Here is a 6,000-nt window from a genome sequence, read left to right as displayed (position 1 = left end):
GACAGTCTGTCGGCGGTGCTGTCTGCAGTAATGTGCACTTGTCCAGGCTAGGGTGCTATTGGCAGGAGCAGTGTTTGGGGGAAGGGGGTGCTGGTAGGGATGTCTGCGGAGGCATTAGTAGGAACGTGGTGTGTGTGGTGTGTGTGCTGTCTGTAGTGGCAGTGTTCAGGAATGGGAGGGTTGCTGGTGTCAACGGTGATGTCCTGGGCAGCTATGTGTTGAAGGTGGGATATGTTTTGGTCACGGAGGGCCCCTGCCACATCTATAAATCGTGTGTGTGTAATATATATATATATATGTGAGTGTTTTTGAAGGGGGGGGGGGGGGGGCAGCTTGCAGAATATTTGCCTAGGGTGCTGAGAAACCTTGCACCGGCCCTGATGGTAGGGCACAAAATACCACCTGTCGGCACATGCCGGCTCAAAAAAAAAACCCTATGCTGGCACATGCTTCCTCCGGATACTCTAGCTTCCACTCACACACTTTAAAAAATCTTGTTGATAGGTTAATTGGCTGCCGACAATGGGCTGTGTTAAAATATGCCAGTGTCTCAGTGGTCAGGATTTGAGGGACATGCTGTATCCTGCAGCATGGCTTTCGGTAGCGATGTTCTCCATTCTGCATCTTCATGTACAGACGATGGAGGATGTCTCTGACGATGAGCATGAATCACCAGCAACATAATGTATACACATTGAACAATATTGTGATTTCGTTGTTCTAACCCATTGGAATCAGCAAAATTGTTAAGAATATAGGCAGTGTGTCGCTGCTATTATTATTACTATAATTTATTTATATCATGATATCCACCCTCATTCCTTCTCCATATAAATCTAAGACAAATTCTATGCACTCATCCCCCCAGCGTGTGACCTGACCTTTATCTGTCCCACGCCCCCCCCCCCCCCCCCCCCCAGTAACTCACTATGCTCCACTTCCACTTTCCAGTATCCTTGAATTGTGCACTCATATCACCAATCCTAAAGAAGCCATGTATTGAATCCGCCTCTTTCCTATTACTGCCCTATATCTCTCAAATACTTTGCCTCCAAATTATTTAGTCTTCCACCCACAACATTCCTCTGAGACTGTCTTCACAACATGATCAATGGTCTACCTACAACAAAGTGTAAGGGTCACATCTCCATACTATTACCCCTGAATATCTCCGCTTCTTTGTTACACTAACACGCTTCACCCTCTTCTCCTGCACACCCTTCACTTCATTAATCTTCTTATAACATTAATCTTTGTGTAACATTTCCATCTTGGTTTCCTTCCTTCCTATACAACCACTCTAGTGTCTGTAGCTTTGACCTACCCCTCACTCAAGTTCCACTATCGTTTGGGGTCCCACAAGGCTCTGTTTTTCTTCCCTTTGCTTTTCTCACTGTACACCTCTTGTCTTTATGATGTGATTGTATATCTAAGCCTCCAATGCTACATTTACCTCTCCACTTCTCCTGTGTGACCAATTGTCTCTCTACTATGTCCACATGCTACCTTATACTCAGCATGTCTACCACACATTACATTATGCCTAGTTTCCCAAGGCCACTGCATTAGTATCACACTCAGCTTTGTTCTACGCTTTATTTAATCTACTGCATTCACTACTGTACTGATGACCACGCTTGGGGGGTTATTCTAGTTCTCTCACAAAGGCACAATCACTCTTTAATGGACAAAACCATATGCACTGCAGGTGGGGCTGATGTAACATGTGCAGAGAGAGTTAGATTTGGGTGTTTTATTCTTTCTGTGCAGGGTAAGTACTGGCTGCTTTATTTTTACACTACAATATAGATATCAGTTTGAAGTACAAATCCCACTCAAATCGAATTCTCTCTGCAAATGTTACATCTGCCCCACCTGCAGTGCATATGATTTTGTCCCCCCTCGATTTGACCCTCACGCATCCTTTATTATTTAATTGCTCTTTGAAAACAAAAATCTTTATTAGTACACTACGCTTACCTATACTAGGTAGGTACACTGGAGCACTTTCACAGCTGTCCTGATAGTCATTCTAAACTAATCTGCCCTCATTTCCTTAGATTTCAACTCTATAATAATCAGAGCCCCACGTATCACTTGTCTTTACGTTATAGCTGCATTTGTTTTGTCTACCTTTTATGTTTTGTTTGACCATTGTATGGTATGGTATGGTGGAGCGATGTACTGACTTACAAATCAATGAAAAAGAATATTCCCTCAGGCAATTTAACCTAAACACCACTATAAGGAGTCTTCAAATATGAAAAAAAAACTATATAGGAACAGTACTATTTACTGGTATTAAAACCCATAAAATGTACCAAAATTACAAAAGAGCTATATAAATTTTATTACTTTAAAACCATTTAAAAATTACTTTTTTTTTTAATTAGAATAAATACATTCATTAAAAGATTTCCATTGCATAGCAACCAAGCTGTAAGCAATAAATCCACCAACTTGCCAACATTTAAATTCAAACCACAGCTGGATAGAATAAATATTTAGGAACATAAGGTCCCTTCCAGAAAATGTTTGCAACCTAATTATATCACTCTGGAATTCTCAGTCGACTCCAGGTACGACTGGCAGAGATATGTGCAGCTCACAGTTGTATAGATTCAGAGTTCACTGTCCCGGGTGCCGCTTGAGTGTCCAACAGTCAGGATTCTGACGGTCAATTCTCCAAAATCGGAATCCACTGTCAGGATCTCAACAGTCGGAATCCCAACTTACAGTACACGGGCTATTTTCCCTCGTGTGGGTCCACGACCCCCATAGAGGGAGCATATAACAGGTGGTGAGTGCAGCTATCTCCAGTGGTAATAACAGTGTCATAACATGCAAAATTTTACAGTAAGAAAGTTTTAGTAATGGAAGCAATCAGTCCCTTTCTCTCCCATCTACTGTATATGGGTTCTGGATGACTCGCCGGCAGTCGGAATCTTGGCGGTCACAATGCTGAAGCCAAAATCCTGACTGTTCAACTGCCTGTGGTGATCCTAACCAACAGGGACTATTCTTGCGTGTGGGGGTCCACGATCCCCATAAAGAGAGAATATACCCGTGAAGTCCACAGTGTGATGAGTGCAGCATGTCGAGCTGGGGTTTTCTGTACACCTCCCCTCAGCATACCGGCGGTCGGGATGCTGATATCAGTATACTGACTGACGGGATCCCGACTGTATACATAGTTTGCCTCACAATGCCAGATTATGTATCACCGTTCACCACACTGTCCAGTCACTGATTACAGGTTATTACAGCTGCATTGTAGTGGACAATGGCACAATGGGCCAGATCAGAGGTAGGCGAATTGGGAACATTGAGCACAAGACAAGTGCCCAATGTTTAAAATCTATGCATGAGTCAAAGATGCTATATGGTTACTCCCACCAGGCGCATATTGGAATTGCATGGAGATCCACACATTCTTGGTCTGTGATTGAGGTTGGTGGAATTGTTGCAATGCTTGTCTGTGTCAGGGACTGCGATGAAAGACGCAATTCCACTTGCACTGATGGCTAGGGCTGTCAATAGGGGGGACAGGCCCATTTACTGGGGGCTTGGCCATGCCCCCTCACATAAAAGTAATAAATATTATGGGGGGTATTCTGGTTCATCCGCTCGGATGCAAATTCGCATTCTTGCGAGTGACCCAGATCCTGCCTTGCGTATGGTGGTATGCCCGTCCACCATTCGCAAGGCGCTTACATTCGCACTGGCTGCGAATGGAAGTTTTACAAGCATGTGTGCGTGCACCCAGCGACCAGTTTGGACGCTATGGGCACATACACCAAGTGCATGTACATGAGCAGAAATGCGCATGCCCAATGCAAAAATATCGGCCCCGTGCGAATGCACATGGGCCTACGAATGGATCAGAATAAGTCCTATATGTGGTGCTGCATGCTGCAAAGCACCCACTCATCCGCCTCTCCTTTTGGGGCCACTGCCAGTGGCCATGTACCGTTGGACATGCTAAGCAACCATAGTGTTGCTCTAATCATGTCAGATCTTGCAGCTTATGTCCTTATGTCCACAGGCGGAGTATAAAGCCTATTGGCTGCCACATTAACATAAATCTGTAGTAGTGGCTGCACTTCTGTCCATATTAATATGCTAATGCTGTAGGAAATGTAAATAGACACCTTCTACAAGCTTCTATGATCTGCCGCTGTATCCAAGGATTTATTACTTACAGCTTGGTGCTACTAATAGTCTGAAAATTTTCTATTAGTCTATTTCTAATAGTCTAAAAGATCGAAAAGATGTTCAAGGGTGAGAACATATGAGGCCAAATATAATTACCCTCCGAGTTTGGCTCGATTGAGAGACGTATGGGTCGAATGAGTGAGAAATGCCATCCAAAGTCAGAGGGTTTTGAAGAGGCAATCACTTACAAGGCAAAACCATGCCTTGTAAGTTATTGCCCCTTTAAAAAAACGTCCGGCCTCAGGAGAGAATGTCACATTAATAGGGCCTACACACATGCTGATATTAAGGCTTTTTCTAAGTGACTTTGCTTAGTTTGGCAAAGTCGCTTAGAAAATGTCCCTACATCGGTGTGTGTGTGTGGGGCTATAGCGACAGCAATGCGCATCCCTGCATGTCACTGTTGCTGGCAGAGATAGATGGGCAGTTCTCGCTGGTTGCCAGTGTTCTCCACGCGCTGTGTGTGGGCTGTCAGCTCTGTCTGCTGAGCGACAGCCCCACAGCATTGCCCAACCTAGCATATCTAGGCCGCCCTACACACATCGCTATGTGTGTGTAAGGCCTATAAGTTTTGTTCACACAGTGGTTTTGATATCAGATCCTCCCTAGGATAATCTCCAAAATGTAAATTGCATTATGCAGGGTTAAAACTTTGCTTATGGGACTGTCCAAGTATTAAGGACCTTTGGAACACAATATTAACTGCAGTATTCAATGCTCCGGCGAGCGCAGCACAGCATACGCATTTTACGCTCGCCATGCATGCTTCATTTTTTCCACCTGTCACCATACCTCCCACTCACCCTATTCAACGCATCAGCTGCTCACCACCTTTGACAGCTATGCAGCGTACGAGGAGAGAAATGCTGAAAACGCAAATTAGCCTAAAAGAAAATTCCAAATCAGCAGACTGCTAATGTTGTGTGTATCTCCTCAAAGGCCAAATGAAGGAGTGAGGTAGAAGTAGTGAATTGTGGGTAATAACTGAGGTGAATCATGGGTAGAATAAATATATATATATATATATATTAATGTGGCACTTATAAAGAAAAAAAAAATATATAGATCCTTCAAAAAATAGACTTGTTGACACCAAAAAACAGTTTTTTTGGTTGAGTTGACCTAAAAAAGATGCCGAGAGCAAAATGGAGAGGCATACCGAAAAAAAAAAGAAAAGAGAGCAGTGAATAGAGAGGTCCAAACAATTGCAAGGATGCAATTACCTTCATAGATGTTGCTTTATTACTTTTAATTACCTTCAATGTTGCTTTATACCTCTAATAAAATGGATAGTTGCTCTATATAGCGCTGATAACAGAAAAATGCAGCTTTTGTTCCTTTCTAACAAGCGAACACCAGATGCTTGTGATAACATATAAGACAAAAAGGTGAATGATACAGAGCAGCGCTCCTTTCTGATGGACAAATTCATATTAATTCTATATTATTGATTAAAGGCAAAATGACAAATGTTGTAAATGTCAGTATTATCACGTATGTTTCACATATATTGATATTCTGTTGAAAAATACACAATAAAATGAAAGTTTTAACAGTTATTCTTTACAAAGTCATACCAGAGTAAATGGAACTCATTTTCTTTGGTTCGCAATGTAAATGTAAAAGACAGACGCAGACAAGTGAAACATGTAACCATTTTATTTTATTTGTATTTTGATGTGAACATGTACACAATTTGAGCTTGCGGATTCATAACAAGCATTGTATGACACGTTGTTTCAATAAAAACAACAAAAAACAAAGTCATACCAGAAAAAGCTGGTG

Source organism: Crinia signifera, chromosome 6 (genome assembly GCF_055691185.1).
Source record: "Crinia signifera chromosome 6, ASM5569118v1, whole genome shotgun sequence".
Lineage (NCBI taxonomy): Eukaryota > Metazoa > Chordata > Amphibia > Anura > Myobatrachidae > Crinia > Crinia signifera.
Note: the sequence above shows the minus strand (reverse complement) of the source record.